A 22,128-nucleotide genomic window follows, 5' to 3' on the forward strand; every position below is an offset into this window, starting at 1 on the left:
CAGCCTCAGAGGAAGGCAATGGTAAACCCCCTCTGAATACCCCCTACCATGAAAATCCTATTCATAGGGTCGCCCATAAGTCGGAATCAACTTGACAGCAGTCCATTTGTCCTCAAGTCCATGAGGTAATCTTTGGCAAGGTCTGCATCACTGATGCTGTTTATGGGCTTATCCAGATGGGAGCATTTCTTTATAGCTAATACATTCCTTTTACGATTGTAATAGATTTGCAAGGTCCACACTGTGTGCCCAATGGTAGCTTCAAGTCCATTATTTTCCATTCATACAAGCAGGCGTTCTTCTGGGAAGGATAAGTGTTGCTGTTTCCTTGTGGCCCCATCCTCTAATTTAACATTTTTACTGCCTCCGGTTGCATGTGCAAATATTTTTGGCCTGCACAGTATTTCCAGTCCCTCCTGCCCCCACTGCTTCTTGACGTTTGGCGGTTAAAAAGAAGTGGGACATCTGTCCCCCTTTCTCTGCTGCCTCTTGCTTTTTCTGAGTTAATTTTTCCCCGCTGGAAAAACAAATATATCAGAGAAAATATCAATATCAATATTTTGAGAAAATATCAGTATCAATATTTTCTCAAAATATCAATATTGATATTGATATTTTCTTTAAAATATTTATATTAATATCAATATTTTTGAGGTGACTTTTTAAAAAAATCCACTTAGATTTTTTTAGAAAAAAATTGGAAACCAGGCACAGAGAGGTTACTTCAAAATTCTCTCTGCAAAGATTGAGAATATGAGAAAGAATGATAAAACCCAATGGAAATTCCCATCATGGTACAAGGAGTGAAGGAGGTTTACTTGAGGAGAAGGGAGGAAAGAAGGGAGGTCTGCAGCAAATGATGAAGAAAGGAAGACAGAGCAGTCAGAAGTTGCTAGATAAACCACCAGAAACAAAATGGAATTCATGGGAGAGTTAGTGAGTGGAGAAAGGGAAAAAGCTAAAAGTGATAATTCACCCACCCACTAAAAACCATAGAAGCAAACCATCTTCAAAGACGTGTGGAGTGGAGTGGATCCATATTGTTCTAAACTTTTCATATTATCAGCGGATTGGGTTAGTACAGATTTACAGGGGGGAAACCATGATCGCTTCTGTTTACCAGTAATGTCATCTGAACTATGCGAATTAAAAAGAGATGTGAGTAGCATCAAACACACACTAAATCACCATGTAGATTAGTCATTTCCCACATTTCAGTTTTTAGGTTGTCTGGACAGAGGTAACATTCAAAAAAGTTCTGCAGTATTTCCAGGTGTCTGCAGATAATTGAGAAGATTTACATTCACAACATCTGAGCAACGGTTAAAATTAAAGTATGGCGGAAACACAACCTTAATTTCCATGATGCTTTAAAACTTGCCCTACAGATGACATTTTGGAAAGGCACAGTACTGTGAATGCTAGAGACCTTTCTAAATTTCTGGCTGTGGTTGGATCTTGGGAGTGCCTTTATGGAACACCTTCTGCCTTCATCTTGTGTGTTATCTTTTCCATAATCACAGTTTTCCATAAATTTTGATAAGTCTGTGTCCATTTGTGTCTGTCATTTCCACTCACAACAAAAAACAAAATAAAACTTACCACCATCTTTCTCTTATCTATCATGTTGTACACCGCCCTGGGAGCTGCTAGCTATAGGGCGGTTTAGAAATGCAACTAAATAAAAATAAATAAATAAATAAATAATTATTTCCCAGGCTCCTTTACTCAAAGCCTATTATTTTTCTTGAGCTTCCAGAGAAGTCTCTTATAGGCAGTAGTGTAGTGGCAAATTCAGAAGTGCAGGGTCCCTTCATGACAGTCTCAGCCATGCCCCCCTCCTTTTTGCTGCTGAGTTGAGAATGAGATCCTTGTTAATGCCTTCTCCCATAACAACAGATGTCCCTAGAAGCCAATAAGCATGAAAGGGGGGAGTGTTAGCTACTGAAAAGAGTCTTCTCAGTGGCTGACTTACCTCCTTTCACTCTGATTTGCTCCATTCAGCAGGTAGGACAAAGAAGCATGTTATAAGACTCTTCTCAACACACTCACTTTTTACGATGATTGGCTCATAGGATGCTGGAGATATTCTCCCCAAAAATGAGACCCTGCTCTCATAAAAGTAAGACTCCCTGAGATCCCAGCCTACTACACTTCTGCTTATAGACAATTCTTACTTAGCTATGTACCTGGGTCACCCTGCTGATCTCCCAGCCATCTATTTGAACAACAAAAGGTAGCGACATATACATACAAACTGGCCCCATTATGGACTGGGCTCAAGTAATCAAAATAACTCTGTAGCTTAGTGGCAGAGCATCTGCTTTGCATGCAGAAGATCCCAGGTTCAATCCCTGGCATCTCCAGGTGGGGCTTGAAATGTTTCCTGCCTGATAGCCTGGAGAACAGCTGCCAGTCAGTATAGAACTGAATTTTGTTGTTGTTTTGCTGTTATATGTCTTCAAATCAATTATGACTTATGGCAACCCTATGAATCTTTTGGATGTATTCATAGGGTTTTCATGGTAAGAGGTATTCAGAGGTGGTTCACCACTGCCTTCCTCTAAGCCTACTGCTCACATTATTCCCAGGCAGTTTCCCATCCAAGTACTAACCATGCCTGACTCTCCTTAGCTTCTGAGATCAGACAAGATCGGGTGAGAACCAAACTATATGGATCAATAGTATGACTCAGTATAAGCAGCATCCTATATATTCCTATATAAATCCAGGTCTGAAAGGCTGGTTTAAGGTTAGCCTGTGAGCATTAACAGTGTGCAAATCAAAACATTGACCAACAATAGCAAGAACCTTTCCTCAGATCATTGGTGCGGTCTGAGGCATTTTATTTATTGAAATATTTATTATCCATGCTTTCATAGAATATGTCAAGACAGTATACCACATACAAATATAATAATTTTACTACACAATACATTAGATTATTTTTTGTATATGTTAAGAATTTCCTGATGTTGATATAGGTGTTTTGAGAACCCCTGATTCACTCTTATCTACAGCTACATATACCCCATATTAACGCTGCCTATTTTTCAACTGTTTGGGTTTGGTGCTGAGACTTCAAGCCGAAGAATTTGTTAGACTACTGTACTGTGAAGCAATTTTAATCCTATCAATAAAATCCAGCTCATTCCAAATTTACATCCATGTTGGTTTAAAACTGAATATATTTTCCAAGTTTTATGAAACTATAAACAACACCCATTGTACACACAGATTAAAGTGGGGGGAATAAAGATCCACTAAATCCTTGAACATTTATGAAAGTCTTGATATTGGACAGAATATTTATTGCCAAGATGAAAAGGGTTGGCTTTAGATGTAGCATTTCTAAAACTCTGATTTCTCTCTCGACTTGATATTGAGCTCAAGAGGCCAGTTAAGGAAAGAGGCCAGGCAGATGAGATGGTGCCAAGGCTTGTGTTAATTTAAAAACAATAAAAACTTAGCTTACTAAGCAGAAAACAGAAGAAAGAGGAAAATAAAGCTGAGAGCTTGTTCCTTAAGATCTCCAAACTATTGAGTTAGAAGAGTAATGTCTGCATTCATAACAATCACATATTCTTATGTTGTGTCTATACATACACATACATGAGCCAACTCTCTGAGAGAGAGGTGCATGATATGTACATTTCAAGGATCCCTTCCGACTGCAGGCATCGCTGCAACATAGCTTCTTCTCATATTGAAAAGGTCATATCAGAAAGTTCTGGGTCAAGTGTCTTGGTTTCCCCTGGAAGAATTATGCAGGCTTGTGAAGGGGTCACATTGTGGACTCTCATTCCCCATTGTGGTATATGGTGTGTAAAGGGTTCAGAAGGCGATTGACTGCAACCATTGCTCCTCCTATGATTCAGTGGGTGGGATTTCTGGTGTGTGTGTGTGTGTTTCAGTGTTTCAGCTCTCTTCCACTACAGTTCTGTATAGGTGGGCCTCAGAGGTAGTCCTGTTTATTGTCTGTTTAATAACAGGAGGGTTCTACTGTTCTCTTGTGTTTGTTGTGGTGCATCATTAACAGGAAGATGTGCAGCAGCATGAGTAGATGCATGAGCGACCTGAGTAGATGCATGAGCGACCCACTTAAGAATATTACACCCATGACATGGGGCTTCTGACATTACCTTTGTCATTTGGGAAGGAGCAATTCTGCAGCACCTCTTGTCCCAGAGCTTGTCCCAGAGATGTCAGAAAATGTCAGAAAGTGGAAGGTTTGCCTTGAAGCCATATTGAGGGAACAAGATGATAAAAGGCAGATGGACTTTTCTGTTCTGTTCTGTCTAGGACGGGTGCTTCTAGACTAGCAGCACCTAGCATTGCTCCATCACTGTTCTTGCACTGTAAGAGGAAGGGCAGGAAATAATAAATAAATAAATCCCACTAAGGTTTGTCTACATTGGAGGGCATGCCATAGCTATGTGAATAGAGGAAAGGACAGTTGATCTCATCTTGCCAGTTTTTATTTATTGTGCTTTTAATTTTGGTGCTGATGTGTGAATATTTCATTTTCATTTTTTTAAAAGCTAAGCAGAAAGGCATTAAACGATGTAAAAAAAGGAAACATGCTGATAAAACAGCACTTGCTCAAAAGGCAGGCATGCTCCTGTATTGTGCTAGGCTTGTCTACCCGATACATCATTGCACACATCAAAACCACACCACTGAGAGAGAGAGAGAGAGAGAGAGAGAGAGAGAGAGAGAGGCAGTAAGGAAGATCCATACCTGTGTGATTGTCCTACTGAGTGCTTTGTTCTTTGAAACAACAAAAAAGAAGCATGAACTTCTGCAATTTGAAAAAAAAATGAAAGGAGTACAGGGAAAACACAGGAAGATAACAATCTGATCGGAAGTCATGTAGATGCTTTACAAAAAGTGAGTGAACACAGTGTGGTAATTCCACAGTAAACACCTAGTGTGGAAGCACCCCAAGTGAGATCACTATATGAAAATCTAGCCAGCACCATCTCCTTCCCCTCCTCCTTCAAGGCAAACCCTTCTAGCTTTCCTTGATTGTGAAGAATGAGCGTTCAGAATTCTGCACAGCCAGAGCTTGGCTGCTCTTTACAGTGTAGCGTGTAGACAGGCTCTTAATTTGTAGCATGCTAGAGTAACCCTTAATATCATGAACACATCCGTACCTTGTAAGGGTATTGTGGCAAGCATCCTTTTAATGACTTCTTAATAAAAAAAATTACTCATGCCATGTGTACATTGTGAGTGACTTGTCGAGCCATCTGTTTCAAGATGATTCTTTAGGAATTCATCATTCTACACAATATGATTTACTGCAGCGTCCAATTAGAAAGCAAGCATAAGGTTTCAGAGGGGAAATATACATTGTGTAATATTCTAATAGTCTTCTGGTTGGCTTACTCTGAATATGTCTGATGGTTCCTTCTTAAACGGTTCTGCTTTCATTTGGAGATGTATCAGTTCCTAGCAGCATAGGTTAACATAGAACACCAACGGATGTGAAAAGGAGCTAGTTTAAAATGAATACCTGTTGATCTGGTTTCCCAGTATTTGAAAAGGACAGTGATTCTTAAACTGTTTCCAAAACATGCTGAAGAGGCACCCTGCATTTTGTTTTGAATTCCAAATTTAAACTGAAAACCAGCTTGCCTCTTCAGTGGTGATGGGATGAGATGGGATGGGGGAACCATTGGCCCTCCAGATGTTGTTGAACTTCATCTCCCATCAGACTCCAATTCTACCGTCCATGAATATTGACTAAGGTGGTAGGGGATGATGGGAGTTGTAGTCCAACCACATAGGGGGACCCAAGGCTGAAAAACATTGGGTGAAAGCAATCTAAGAAATGGCTTCAACAATCAATACAGACCAGAAACAGGCAGGATAGCAGCATGACAGATCATCTACACCTGGGGAAATTGTGTAACTATTCTAGTGATTTTTTTTAAAAAAAAGATAGATTGTCTGAGCTCTGGAGGGGAAAAAGGAAGCTGAAAAGGGGAAAAGCAGGATGTTTTTGTTCACAATATTATGAGGATATCCTGTAAAATGTAAGCTCAGAAGGAGTGGGTATTCCACTGTAAATGCCCAGAGCACTGGTGCAGCTGGATCTGGATCTTGGGGCTGAAGTCCAGGATCCCACAGCCCAAGGGTGCCCCATATGACCACTCAGAGGGTAGCAGATGATAAGAGCAGTGGCAAAAAGGCCCTGCATTTAGCATCTGGGCCAACGTGAGCATGCACTGGGGTTGATGTTGGTTGCCATGACATCTCTCTCTCTCTCTCTCTGTCTCTCATAATTACTCAGGGGTGGATAGCCAGGCATCTGCATGGTTATAAGTGCTTAATTCACTTTTAAAGTATATTATCTGCATACACACCATACCCTAAAAGCACATCCCCCCAAAAAAAAGAAACCTGGGAACTGTAGCTTGTTAAGAGTGCTGGAAATTGTAGCTCTGTGAGGCGTAAACTACAGTTACCAGGATTCTTGGGGGGGAATATATGCTTTGAATGTGCTTTAAAGGTATGGTGTGTACACAGCCTTTGGCTTATGCCCAAGTCAATGTGTTTAGCATCAGGGCAGCACTAGCAAGGTCTATTCTATTCCTGTAGTCATGATGATGTAATTATTTCAGTGAGTTTAACATGGAAACTGCACATGCTCAGTGTATTTCTTTATTTTAATCATGGAGACAAATTGCTTTTTCTTTTTTGCTCTGTTATGTCAGGCATGTACTATAGAATCAGTTGTAAAGCATGGAATGGTGGGGGTGGGGAGAAGAGAATTGCGAATTGTGCACAATACAACTGAAGGAACACACATGGCCATCTAAAATCCAGGGTCTACAATTGCCTAGCTACAACACTGGTCTGGAGTGGAAGCCACCAAGCAGCTAAGCTGCTGATGTGCACCACCTCCAGACTGGCAGGCAACAATCTCTCTCCAAGTCACACGCATTTTCATAGGTGAGGCAGGAACCTCTGGAAGTTTGGCATCGTTAGGTAGTTGCCTAGTTAGTCAGGTGCAGAAGTTCAGGCTGAATTATGTTTCAGTCTGTTTCAAAGTTTTAAAGGTAACTCTGTCACACAAGCATGTCACTCCTCCTTAGAGATTTGGTTTTGTGACCTTTTTTTGTAGTGACAGGAGTATTCAAGAGGCCACTTGTACAGAAAGATCTTTTGTCAAGTTATTGATAAGACATTTTCAAAAAGTGCAAAGTACATCACTGGGGTAGAGTTCAGCACAGCCTTTTCAAACATCACCAGCTTTCTAAAGAGCCTTGAACTGCATTGAATTCACTTGACCTGTGTCTGGAGGCTCTCCTTACTAACATACTATAAAAAGGATGTGGGAAAGTATATATTCCTGCCACTTTCTTCTGTGATGGGATGCACCCCCAATTTTGGAGTAATATCCTTTTCAGAAGTCCTGCTGCTGGGCCTTCTGCATTGCATTGACTCACTCTGAAGCAAACCATACAGCCCAGCCAGGAGTGGGAGTACTGTTGATGTGCAGGTCTTCCAATAACCACCAGACTGGATTATTAAAGCTTCCTCTGGAGAGAGGACCAGGGGAAAGCAAGTAGCACTGGGAGCTCAAAAGCACAGTCCGACTGGCTGGCCAGAAAAGACATCAGTGCAGTGATTGCAAACTAGAGTGGCACCTTAGGGGTGGGCGAATCCATTCGTTTCAGGTTCTCTCAGTTTCTCATTTTTTCAGTCTTAAATTCAGTTCTCCACATTTCCACATCAGTTTGCATTTTTTTTTAAAAAAAATTTCTCACGAAAATTAATCAGCATTTTAGTACAAATTTCTCCTAATATTCACATTTTTATATCCAGGATTGCATAACATAGACATTTTTTGCAAAGCATTGTCCCTGATATAATGCATTTTGGTATGTTATTTTCACTAATAGATGCTTTTGAATGCACATTTTACCCTAGTATATGCATTTTTGTACACAGTACTTGGCTGGAGAACTGCACTGTACAGCCAGAGCTTGACTGCTCTTTGTAATGTTTCAGTTTGTATATTGTTTTGGCAAGTGTCAATTAGGTAGCTTCACCTTCAAATGCGAACTGAGGGCTCATCTATATGTGAACATTTATTTTTTTATTCATTTAAAATATTTCTATCCCGCCCTTCCATTCCAGCTACAATAAAATGGCACACATATATAATAAAATACACAATAAAAACACAAAACATTACAGTAAATTAAAATGCAAAAAATACTATTAAAATACGTAAAATGCATTATGCACACACATACAAACATACATACATGTATATATGTGCATACACATAAGAAAGTGAGAATAAAAGAATTTAAAAGATAAAAATAAAAGATAAAAAACTTAAAACAGTGTCAGGCTGACCCGTCAGTCCTAACCAAAGGCTCTCCGGAACAAAATAGTTTTTACAAGTTTCCGGAAGACCATCAGGGAGGGAGGGAGCAAAGCGGGCTTCTTGGGGCAGGGAATTCCAAAGTCTGGGAGCCACAATTGAAAAGGCTCTCTCCCGCATGCCTGTCAGTCTAACTTCTTTCATTCCAGGCACGCAGAGGAGACCAGAGGCAGATGATCTTAAATTCAGGGTAGGAACATATGGACGTAAGTGGTCCCTTAAGTACACTGGTCCAAGGCCATTTAGGGCTTTAAAGGTCAAAACCAGCACTTTGAATTAGGCTTGGAAACAAATTGGGAGCCAGTGGAGTCGATAAAGCACAGGGGTGATATGCTCTCTGTACCGTGCTCCAGTTAACATTCTGGCTGCTGCATTTTGGACCAACTGTAGTTTCCGAATCATTTTCAAAGGCAGCCCCACGTAGAGTGCATTACAGTAATCAAGCCTCAATGTCACCAATGCATGTGTCACCGTGGCCAAGTCAGCTGCTTCCAGGAACGGATGCAGCTGGTAGACCCTTTTGAGATGGCCAAAAGCACCCCTGGCTACCGCAGCCACCTGATATTCCAGCAGCAGGGCAGGATCCAGAAGAACTCCCAGACTGCAGACCTGCTTTTTCAAGGGGAGTGCAACCCCATCCAGAACAGGTTGCAACCCTATCCCTGGGGCAGTTTTTCCCTTGGCCAGCAACACTTCCATCTTGTCTGGATTAAGTTTCAGTTTGTTCACCCACATCCAGCCCTTCACAGCCTCCAGGCTGTGTGTTCATAGCAAATACACTGTATTGACCTTCGCTATAGATTTGCACCATTCACAGTTCCTGCTCAATGTTAGCTGCCAATCGCTTTTTCCCATTAACACAAATAGGTGTTTCTCTGGGAAGGATTAGTCTCGCTGTTTCCTTGTGGCCCTGCTCTCTAATAATACATTTCCACTTCTTTTGGTTGCTAAGGTGACTGAGCATGCTTAGTCTGTTCTACCAGCTGCAGTAGGTTCCTTTAAAAAAACCTGGAAGTGCGTATATCTGTGTTTTCCGTGCCTGTGGTTGGTAGGATACAGCTGAAATACACATCTTTGAGCAGCATTATGTTTTTGTGCACAAGTTAGGGGGAAAAGAAAATAAAGGCACAGTTTGCAGCAACATAAAGAAGGCCAGCAGAATGGAGGAGAGCAGCCGGAAGTTGCTTGTCAGCCACAGGAAATAAAATGAAAGAAGAAAGGAGGAGATAGTGGATGTGGAGAGGGGAATGATTGACACACCAACCTAAAAGCATTGGAGCAAAGCATCTGCAGGCACTAGAGAAACTAAGTGGAGACTTTTTTTCTTCCCTTTTTGTATTATCAGCAGATTGAGTTAGTACAGATTTACAGGGGGAAACCTGTGTGATAGCTTCTGTTTGTCTGTAATGTCATGTGAGCCATGCAAATTTAAAGGAGATGTGAGTAGCACCAAACACACAGTAAATCACTGCGTAGATAAGCCTGAATCAAATTTCTCTTCCATTCCTAGTGGCAGCTGATGATGAGGTGAGTCATCCCACTTTCAGATATATATGATAGTAGAGGAAGAGACTCAGAGTGGCTGTGGGCCACTGCCAGTCTGCTTGCATCCTTTGAGGTAAACCCCTCCACCCCAACACACATTGACTGTTTACTTCCTTATCCAGAGCATTGTCTTGAAGGGTATCTTAAGGACTACAGATCTGGAAATGGAAAGAGATGGTACCCCAGTCTGAACCTTTAGAAAAAATCTTCTATAAAGTGCTATAATAAAGGCTAGACATGGCTAGTTACAATACCTTTGCCCTGGATTTACTGTTAGTGGCTGGAAATTACCACTGCATCTGTAATATATATGTATCAACTGTAAATGGTGTGAGTGAGGAATGAATGAATGAAAGACACTCTACTATCAGGAAAAAAGCAACAGGCAATGGTAGCTTTGCTACAAAGTTTGTATTTTAACACTGCAGAACAAAATGGACCAAAGACACATGCCAAAGCTTGAAATGCCTAATCTCTTTAGGACTACAAGGAGCAGCACTCAGCCAGGCTCCTGTAAGTGTGACCCCATTCCAGAAGAATACTCCAAGATCAGCATATACCCAGTCACTGGTGTTAGAGGACCAATGTCAGGACTAAATAGACAGTGTGAAAGACAGGAGGCATGAATAACTTATTGCCTGATAGCTTAGGAAAAGAGTAACAGAGCCTGTGGAGAAGACAGCATTTTTTGGCAAGATGGGGGGCAGGAATTCTGCATCCACCAGGAAGATAAATCATTTGCCATCACAATCCTACTCCTTCCCCCTCACCATCACTTTGAACTCCTAGACTGGCCACCTCACAGTCAAAGTAACTAGTAACTATACGTCTGCAGTATATTTCGTTCATACAGTATATGAATGAAAGTTCTTTGATTTTCTAAACTAGGGCTAGGCAACCTGTGGACCTCCAGATGTTGTTGGACTCCAACTAGCATCAGCCCCAAGCAGCATAACCAATGGTCAGGGCTGATGGGAGTTGTAATCCAGCAACATTTGGAGAACCTGTCCTAAACTGTATGTAAAAAATGTGGTGTTCTTACTTTTTTTCCAATATACAAAAGTCTCACTGGTTTAGTTTAGTTTAATTTTGTTTTTTTGAAGTTCAGTTTTATATATCCTTTTACAGTATGTGTGTCACCCAAAAAGGCTTGGCTGTGTCACCCATCTTCTTTTTCCCAACCCTAGAGTATAGAGTAACACACTCACAGCAGTGAATGCTGCCAACATGGAGCACTGCCATCTTGTTCAGTTGCTATGGTTCCACCACTTTCTTTCTTCTGCCACAACCTGTGCTGACCACCCAAGGCACATTTGTGGTAAGCTATGCCGTGTAATTATGGGTGCTTTTTGGAAGAAGCTATTTATACAGGTTCACCAACATGTTACCAGCTCAGTTGCATCTCAAAAATACCAGCAGAAATTGCTATTATGCCTTTTATCCTATGACGGCAACAAAGTATAAGAGCATCTGCATTTATTTTTATAGTGTTTTTTATGATGCTTCCCCCATCTGTGGATGATTTCTTCAACCCTTCTTTGTGCCTACCTCAAACCTTTTCTCCATCCCATCTCTCACAACCTGAATATCCACAAGTTGTGCTACTGTTTGGAAAACTGTCTCAGAGTGAAGCATCCTCAGATTCGTTCTAGGAAATGTCTGTGTATCTAGTTATTAGCTCCTGAGATCACACTGTGGAGAACAGTTGTCAGTCGAAACTTCTCAGAATGATACACAGAGCAATCATTTCACAACAACATATACCAAGACTATGAAAGCAAACAGACTGTCAGTAGTTTCATTTTCTTCTGTAATAGGAGTGCATCCAATATGATATCCTGGCAGAACAAAACACTTGAATTTGACCAAACTGCAACATTTGACACAATGATGAGTGCAATATTTGCCATCCTTGCTTTCAATTTCAGCTTTGTTTTTATCACTGCTTTCCTCTCCTGCTCTCCCCAGGAACAGAAATGAGTAATAGAAGCTCCTGTCACAGTTTTCTCCAACCTGAATTTGGCACAGACTTATGAATAAGCTGACCTCTTTTAAAATGTCAATATGAAGGCCTTAGACTGTCTAGGCCAAGGCTACATGCACACTAGTTGCTCAAAATGAGTGACACCAGTTTGTCTGGGAGCAGTTTGAAACAAATCTGCACCCAGCTGTACTCATCTTTATTGTTTGATGAAATATACCCAGCCCCACTGCTGATGTCAGAGCATTTAGGATGGCCCACTGCAAAGTATTTCCATTGGACATACCTTGGAATCACAATGGGTTGATAGATCAAACCATTTTCAAGTTGGTGTGAAGCTGGCTTGAAGGGAAAACACATCTGATTTCAAAAATTCCAGATTTTATAGTAAAAAGGGATGGAGCATGATGTACATTGTGTGTACCCAGATTAAAAAACAGAGGTATTTAGCACTGGGTTTGAGTGCGTGTGTGAGCTCTCTACAGGGTGCTCTCTCATGTTCCTGGACCAAGCAGGATCATTCTCCTTTTGCATCAGCTGATGGGGCAGGGATCTTGCTTAGCACTGGCTTCCTGCTCTGTGGCACTTCACAGACTCCCAGCAACCAACTGGTTGTCAGGAGCTTTAGAGCTACGTAAGTGGGCAACAACAACAACAACAAATTTATTATGGTCATAGACCAGAAAAACACAAGTGGGCTTTGGGCAAGCCCTGCCTTTTTGGCCAAGCCACTCCCTTAACTGTATGATAACAGGTGTAGGGCAGGTGGGCATGCCTTATCCAAAATGGCTTTGTGGGCCAAATAGGGAAGCCTGGTGGGCCAAGACTGACTTGTGGGCTGGAGGTTCCCCCCCATCTCTCTCATACACACACATACACACACACACACATCTAGCATTTAGAAAACACATGAATAAGCATTTAAATTCAGTTTGATACAGTCCTTTATACTGAGCCCTGTGGAGAACTCCTGGCCGAGTGGGTCAGAGGAGGAGCAGGAGGACTGGGATCCAGCAGAGCGGGTCTGCATGGGGAGAATCACAGTACGCCATTGAGTGACATCACCGCCGCTGAGGAGTAGGCTGTTGTGAATGGGATGGTAGTCTCAGATGAACATTCCATCACCCCACCTCTGGCCCAATCTCAGCCTCCCAAACCACTTCCCTCTCCATCCGCTGCATCTGCAGCAGATGGGAAGCACACAGAGGAGTAGCCTGGGGATGAACTGGATGAGATGTCCACACCCCTGGCCCCAATGATGCTCCACTGTTTGCACAGGCACAAACAGGGCCCACTCTCCAGCCCATTTGTAAGACTGTCTGTTCTAGCTCAGTCCTGATCCAAGAGGCAGTTGCCACGAAAGTAGTGTGCCCGCCTTTATCCTACCTAAGAGGCCCCAGGGAGCAAATTGTTGTGACCATGTCTTTGCTTGAGTAGCAGTGCCTAGAAATGCCTTGCTATCTGTAGACTGATCTATGTAGCAGTCATGTGTTAAGTTTTGCATTCAAGGTAGCGGAGAAAAACATGTCAGTGATCCAGAGTCTGATTCTGAGGGGGTTAGCCAGGATATATACTGATAACAAGCTTATACTTCAGAATCTTTATGTTGCCAAAACAGCACCATCCATGCACAAGGAGGAGATATCAGCAGGTTGGAGGAGAATGCAAGGTTTCCAGAAGTATAAAATACTTTTAGGAATACCTTTAGGAATAAATCCCTAAAGGAGGAAATAGCACACACACACACACACCAGTCTAATAAGCAGTAAACCTGCTCAGTGGGGGGAAACCCAGAAAACCAGGGTGTTGGTGTTGGAAGGAGAATGGAATGGAGTATTCTGGAAAAGGGCTGGCTGAAACCCTGAATACTTTTCTGATACAGGTCCTACTTGTAGTAACAATTTAACAACCTCAGTCATAAAATAATCAAAAGTAGTCTAATTTTTTTTAAATGCACCATTGGAGCAAAAGTTCTGAGAGTGCCAAAGCAGGCCAGAAGAGGAACCAAACTACTTCCACCTTCACTTCATCCTCCCCTATGCTCTGAGTGGAATGGGACAACCTATAACTGATATTGTTACAAGGTTGTCAAGATCATGCCACAAGCCATGCATTGGCTAACGTTCTCCCAGACAAAATATGGAAAGTATGGTCACCACTATTGTTTGCTCTGAAAACCTAGTGACTGCTTCTCACCCAATCTTTAGCCCTGTGTCTTGGGTACAATAGACCATGCTGGGACTTTCATTCTTGTTTCCCCAACTTGTCAGAGCTGTCAGCCTTTGAGCTTCAACAGTGTTAGGTTTGTGACGGCCATTCATTTAGTGGTGCCTCACATTATGCCACCCCTGTGAAGGACAGCTCTAGTAGTATGGTGGTCTCTAAAGATGAAGTTCTGTTGTATGCATCTAAAACAACTCTTTTTTCAGGTGTCTCATGAACAATGCAATATAAATTGTCTACATTTTCACACTGAATTTGTGAAAAATACTGATAGCATTTAGGAATGTCCCATTTATTTATTTATGATATTTGTATATTGCTTAATAATTCTCATTTCTAAGCAGTATACATAAAAATGATCCATACATAAAATGAAACAATAAAACAATACAATAATCATAAAACCAAACATTACCTTAAAATGCCTGCAGGAACAAAAAACATTACTTGTCTGCCAGAAGTTCAGCAAGAAGGTGCCTGTCTAATCTTAGTTAGGAGGGAATTCCACAGGCTTGGGCAGAGCTTGGAAAAGTTACTTTTTTGAACTACAACTCCCAACAGCCCAATCTAGTGGCCACGCTGGCTGGGGCTGATGGAAATTGTAGTTCAAAAAAGTAAGTTTTCCAAGCTCTGGGTTTGGGCCCACTATACCAAAAATGGCTTCTAGTTGTTGTGAGCCATCATCTGAGCCATGGGAGAACACCAACAGAGACTCCCCATAAGATCTCAGTGATTGGGCCAGGATGTAAGGGATCAGGTAGTCCTTAAGATACCCTTGATGCAAGTTGTTAAGGGCCTTGTAAATTAATACAGGACCCTTGAACCTGGCCTCATCTATTAAATTTTGAAATGCCATCCAGTTGTGAAAGACAGAAGGACCCAATCAGGAAAAGCCGACAATGTACATTTCCAACCTTCTCATTCTCTTCACCATAAAGGAGTGTTTTTAAAAACTAAAGTTTCCCAGAGAAAGAGTAAGATGCTGATAACTGCAACAGAAGCTGTTGTTGAGATACAATTATGGGCCAAAACTCAGTCTCATGATTTACAGTGCAATCCTATGCATGCAAGCATGATTGGTGGGGACGCGAGATAGGGCCTTCTCAGTGGCTGCCCCCAGGTTCTGAAACACTCTTCCTAGGGAAGCACGAATGGCCCCTTCCTTGCTATCCTTCCGTCGGCAGGCAAAGACTTTTTTATTCCGACAGGCTTTTGGACTAGAAGCTGTTTAAGATAGGACCTCATAAGGTCTGTTGTATTGTTCTATGGTCCTATTCTTAATGTTTTAAATTGTCTTAGTATTTTAAGTGTATGTTTCATGGTTTTAATGTTACGAATATATTAATTCTATTTTAATTGTATATTTTTGTATGTTTTTTACCTATGTGTGGTTTTTATTTGTAAGCTGCCCTGAGTTCCAGTTTTGGAAAAAGGGCGGGGTAAAAATAAAGAGTAATAATAATAATAATAATTTACTTAGAAGTAAGTACTGTGGGGTTCAATTGACTTATTGCCAGTTAAGCATGCATAGGATTGTATGTGCCCATGTATCCTCCCCAATGCTGTTAAGAATATATTTCCAAATTTCAATACAAAACAGTTGAGCCTTGGCTAGAGATGTAAAGGCCTGAGGAAAAATAGAAAACTGGGGAAAAACATTTCTTTCTCTGTTTTTTCCAAAATTTTCAGGTCCCCCCCCAAAAGGGAATCCCCCTTTTCCCATTTTTTTCTGGACCTTCACATCTCTAGTCTTGACAAATATGAGTATAGTGATGTGAATGAGGTGTGTGGGAGGCAATAAACAAATGACCTTGTGAAAAAAACAAAATATTACACCGTACCGTGAACAAAATTAATTATAGCCACTCAGTTTCTGATTAATTTATTATTTTATGTTAATTTTTGTTCCTTGCTTAGTCTGAAAATGAGTTGTGCTCTTGTATTTCTTTTCCATTGACATCTCAGATTCTTTTTAAACACAATGTTCCCTTTATTTGAAAAATTAAGTTAATAGATTATTATGCTTGGCAAACAAATAATAACCTCTACCTCCCTACTCATTGACTTTTCTTCACTCTCCCTATTTAAAAAAATTTTTTTTTAAAATTGTCATACTATTCCTGCACTATTAACAGAAATGTAGGAAAGGCACATAAGAAGCTGTCTTATATGAAGTCAGCCCACTGGTCCATCGAGCTTAGCACAATGAGTACCAGTGTCCCTCCAGAGTTTCAGGCAGGAATCTTTTCCAGTGCTCCCTGGGGATGACAGGGATTGAACCTGAAAGACCTTAACAGCGGTATCTGAGGTCTTTAATGCACATCCTTAAAGATTCACTTACAGTGCAATGTCTGCTCAGAAGTCCTATTGAAATCTATGGGGCTTATTCCCATGTAAGTGAAATTAGAACGTTAACCCCAATTCCCTGGGAGTAAGCCCCACTAAATTCAACAGGATTGAGTAGAAGTGCTAACCCTACGTACCTGGAAGTAAGCCCCAATGGATTTAAGAGAACTTACTTAAGATAAAATCGCAAATTTAAATTATGCCTACTAAAATCACACCTCTTTTTACTGAATGTAAACATTAGTAGAAACTGTTTCAGGAAGTCTAACAGACAAAATGCCTTGCCTTGTTGCCAGTAACAGCAAATTGCTTCAATGACACATTTAATAAGTGTCAGTGAAGCTATTTCTTTTTGCTGGCCACGGACCTTATATATTGCTAGACTGTACACTTGTTGAATGTTATGTGTGAATAATTGTATGAGTTTATAACTCAACTACCTGTGTACACAGGTATAAAGATGCTGTACTTGTTGAACACCCCCTTTGTGTGTCATACTTTCAAAATATTTCAGATCTTCAGTGCGGGCAGAATCAAACTCCAAATGAAGCAGTGGTGTTTCATCCCTATTATAATGCCATAGCACAGTAATTTATTTACTGTGGGTAATATCCAAGGCAGTGACATGGTACAGGACACACATGACAAGGGCAATTCCCTACTCTTCCTCCCCACTGCAGGAAAGGACCCTCAGGGATATGGGGTTGGAATTGGGAGGGAGAACTGGGGAAAATCAATGCAAACAATGGTCTTACATTTGTGTATTGTATTATATTATTCTATTAAAAATAAATTCTACTCAAATTATTCATTAAGTACTGATACCATAATGTCCTAGGAGCAAAGTTGTTTTTTTTTTTTGCTTACCCAAATAGATTCACTGCATTCAATAATATGATTAATACAAGGACACACTACAGCAATATGTGTTTTCAGCACTTTGGGACAATTATCATCTCTGCTCAGTAAGCTTATGAATGAGCCTCATGGTTTTGCATGCAGCCACCTCATTCTGTTTTCATGAGCAAAGAAGGCAGGAAATATCGGATTTACTATACTTTCCTATTATGCCTGAACCAGGAAACTATGGTGAAAGGGTTCCAAATAAGCCAGGATACAAAGCCAGAGTTTAAAGTAAACTTAATATCCTTGCTTGTTTAGATGCTATTGACCATAGTTTCCCAGTTTAGGGACTCTACAGTGAGGGAGCCAGTGAAGAGTGCCCAGCAACAAATGGGTTCGCTTTAGTCATGGAGTACATCACAACAGAAAAGGTAGAAAATGACAAGTTACTAGATAATTGCATCTTCTGTGGTTAGGTGGGTGGGTGGTTCCCAAGTCTGGGAAATTGGTCAATTGCCTGCTTTAGATGGGGTCATTGTTGTTGTTGTTATGTGCCTTCAAGTCGATTATGACTTATGGCGACCCTATGAATCAGTGACCTCCAATGAGCATCTGTCATGAACCACCCTGTTCAGATCTTGTAAGTTCAGGTCTGTGGCTTCCTTAGATGGGGTCATACTCCCTCCCCCCAAAGAGCAAATTAGTAGTCTGGGGGTGCTCCTAGATCTATTTTTGCTGCAGATGACCTCAGTGGCTAGGAGTACTTTTTATCAGCTTCCTCTGGTAAGACAGCTGTAGCTCTTTCTGGATTGGGATAGCCTGACCACTGCCATACATGAACTGGTAACCTCCAGGTTGGATTAGTGCAATGTCCTCTATGTGGGGCTGCCTTTGAGGTTTGTCTGGAAGCGGCAGTTGGTGCAAAATGTGATGGCTTGAGACTGGGGCAGGATATTGCCACCATGTGAGGCCAATGCTGAAAGAATTGCACTGGCTACCAGTTAGCTAATGGGTTCATTGTCCTCATTTTGGTGTATAAAGCTGTAAGTAGCATGGGACCAGGATACCTGAAAGATCACTTCACCTCTTATCTGCCCAATTGATCACTGTGTTCTGCAGGAGAGGGCCTCCTGCAGATACCATCTTACCAGAAGGTCTGTTCAGTACAATAAAGGAATCAGGACACCTACCCTTTGGAATTCCCTCCTGTTAAATATTATACAGAGGCCATTTCTGTCATTTTGGTGCCTAGTGAAGACTTTCCTCTTCCAGCAAGTCTTTTAAGTAGAGATCTCTCCCAGTCTGCATCAGCACAGGAATTGTTTTTACATGTTTTCAGGTATTTTATTGTTTATGTTTCTGCCATCATGGGCTCCTTTGGGAGGAAGGATAGGATATAAATTTTATTACAATAACAATAGTTAAATAATACTAATACTAATAATATGACACCAACAAAAAATCAGCAAATGGAACAACTCTTCCGATGTACATAGTTCTGAAATTTGCAAGGAGATACGGATCCTTCACCACCGTGTTGCTGCTATGGAAAAGCTGCCTCTGACTGCAACGGGCTGCCTGTTGCTTGTTCACCACAAGAACTTCTGTGTGGCTCACTTTGATATTGGGAATGAGCAGGACTGTCATGAAGTTTACACCTTATGCTAAAACATATGCAGCCAGTGAAATCAATGAAGAACTTCATGCATTTTCTTGCTGCCTGCAATTGCTCAAGGACAGTCAAGAAATGGGATGGGAGCTGATAGATGTTGAAGTAGACTAGGACCACATTCACACCATACCTTCATTCCACTATTATTCCACTTTAAATAGTAATGGCTTCCCCCAAAGAATCCTGGGAAGTGTAGTTTGTGAAGAGTGCTGAGAGTTGTTAGGAAATTCCTGATCTTCTCACAGACCTGCAATTCCCTGGGAAGAGGGATTGATTGTTACATCACTCTGAGAATTGTAGCTCTGTGACGAGAATAGGAGTCTCCTAATAACTCTCAGCACCCTTCACAAACAACCCTTCCCAGGATTCTTTGGGGGTAGCCATGACTATTTAAAGTGGGATAATAGTGGAATAAATGTATGGTGTGAATGTGGCTTACTAGTGGATGGGGATTTCAAATGCCTGCTGGGAAGCAAATCCTTGAGCCTCAGCTCGGGGTGCCATTTGTGGGGTGGAGCATGCCCCCAAACAGTGACAGGAGGGAGGAGATAGCATCCTTCTGCCTGTGCCCAGTTCTTGCGGGATCGCCCATAATCCCAGGCAGCCTCACAAAACCACAAAAGGGTGGAGTCAGGCCTGGGTCTTTAAAAGGCCCTGGCCTGCTGGGTGCTGGGTGCTGGGCTCTTTCCATTCGGTATTATAAAAATACCAGAGAGAAATAGGAACTAATTTGGTTGGTCCTATTTCTTAGCAGAGATATAAAAATACAAGCAGCAGAGTGAGAATGTAACCAGCCCCACCTTTCTCTATATAAATAACAACAGACACAATCTTCTTAGGTAAAAGATAAAAAACATTTACTCACAACCTCTTCATATGTTAGAAACATAGGCTATAGCATAGATGGAAGAAAATAGAAGGTATTCAGTCCATCTTTAGTCTTTGGTATTGATGCTCTCAGCAGAGAGCATCATTTGCCATGCGGCCTTTCTCAATGGTGGATTGATCAGCAATGGAAAATATTCAAAAATCCTCCAGGACAAAGGAAGGAGGAAACCAGGTAACTAACCCCGCCCATAAGGAAGTTACATCATGGTGAACAGGTTCATGGGATATTTCCCAAATATCCCCCCCAAGTGAACATGCAACATTTGCCTATTCCAACACTTTCTTCATGCACCAGCTTTGGAGGAAGGATGTCACTGGACCAGATCATTGGAGAGCCACATGGTTAGCAAGTTCAGTATTGTTAAGGGGCTCTCTGGTGGCCACTCTGCTGCTTCCACCCTCCAAGAGCTGGTGCCCATTTGGAGGGCTCTCTGGAGCAGAGTACTCTGGGCAGCTGCATCCAGGGCAGGTTCCTGACTGGGGCACTCAGCCACCTCAGTGGGGCAAGCCATGGTGGCTGAGTTCCCCCCCCCACAGGCACAGCAGTGATTGTTGTTGGAACTTCGCCCTGAACCTGGGGGTCAGGGTTGCCATTACACACCCTCCTGGGTGGGCTCTTTTCTTGGGGTGCTGGGGGGAACCAGCAGCCCCCCCCACAGCCAATTCTCCCTTTTGGGCAGCCACACTCGCCCTTTCCTTATGGCTTTACCTGAAGCTAAGGCTCCAGACTTAATCTGGAGGGATTCCCCGCATGAGACCTGGTAGATTGGCTGCCAGTCAGAAGGGGCAAAACTGAGAAGGGGCTCCAGTTGGTCAGACTCAGTTTACGCCACCTTCCTAGGCCCTAGACCACTTTATTACTCGGGATCATATGGGCAGACAGTGGCCCATTTCAGTCAATGCAGTCTCTTTAAATGGTTGGACGCTCTCCTTCCTGGGCTGCCTTGCTGGCTTCCAGCCTGCACAGGTTAGACCTAGCAGGGTATCTCCATACTGTTGCTATTCTATTGTTATTGTTATAGTAGTGGTAGCAATAGCAGCATTTAGATCTCTTGGGTGCTATGGTGCTGAGCCACACTGATCTTATAAGTATCCAATAATGATCAGTGTGCACATGGCAGGCCTGGTAGGATCACCATCATGCACTAAAGAGACATGGCCTCTTCTTCTTCTTCTTCTTCTTCATCATCATCATCATCATCATCATCATCATCATCATCATCATCATCATCATCATCATTATTATTATTATTATTATTATTCCTGCACTGAGCAAGGGGCTGGACTCGGCCTTGTAGGCCCCTTCCAACTCTACTATTCTGTGATGCTGTGGATATCACTCTATTATCCTGGCACTTGTGTGGTGCACAACACATGCTAACCTTAGTATTAGAGCCGTGTGCTACCTGTGAGAGCCAGGCTTTTCATTTCATGCATCAAATTAACATCTCAATACTGCAGTTTTCTTTCAGCTGTCATGCCTCCCACAAAATGCGCTCCTGCAGCCTGCAAGCCTTCCTTCTCACCTCCTCATAAGAAGGGTATTGGGGGCAGGAGAGGTAAGCAAGCTACTGCCGCCTCTCTGGCACCTGCCACACCAGCTGACATGCCAGATAATGCCGCCCTCTGGCAGACTATTCAGGAGATGAAGAAGGTGGTAATGCAGTTACAGTGGAGTGCTGTCAGCATCAGTAACTCCCCTTGGGGAGCAGGAAATCTGCAGAGGTACAGGGAATGGAGCAGCAGACAGTGGCCACTCCCCCAACATCCCAGAAGCACTGAATCCAACACTGAGGGATCATCAGGCGAGTCTTCTTCCTTGGATGAGGATGCACCACACACGGAACTAATATACTGGAGATCCAGAGATTGCATCCCAAGGCTCCTAGTGAGCATGGCACAGATGTAAGGAACTGACCAGGACAACGGCTTCCCCAGAGGAGGTATGGGGGTGTTATGTGGACACCCCAATGCAAGGGATGCATTGCCCACCAGTTAAGGGCAGGGATGACACCCCCCCAGGTGAACATCTGTCCCACAAAGATCCTGGATGGCAACCATGTGGATGTTTTCTCCCTCCTCAAATCTGAGGTGGAAGACCAATCTGACTCCAAGCACAAAGGGGGACATAGGAGACATGTCAAGAGGACTTTAGACAACTGGGCACAGGGATACCTAATTTTCATGGTGGTTGTACAGACAGCCTACCCTGAGCGAGGCTGGCAC

The sequence above is a fragment of the Rhineura floridana genome, chromosome 1 (genome assembly GCF_030035675.1).
Source record: "Rhineura floridana isolate rRhiFlo1 chromosome 1, rRhiFlo1.hap2, whole genome shotgun sequence".
In the NCBI taxonomy this organism is placed as follows: Eukaryota; Metazoa; Chordata; class Lepidosauria; order Squamata; family Rhineuridae; genus Rhineura; species Rhineura floridana.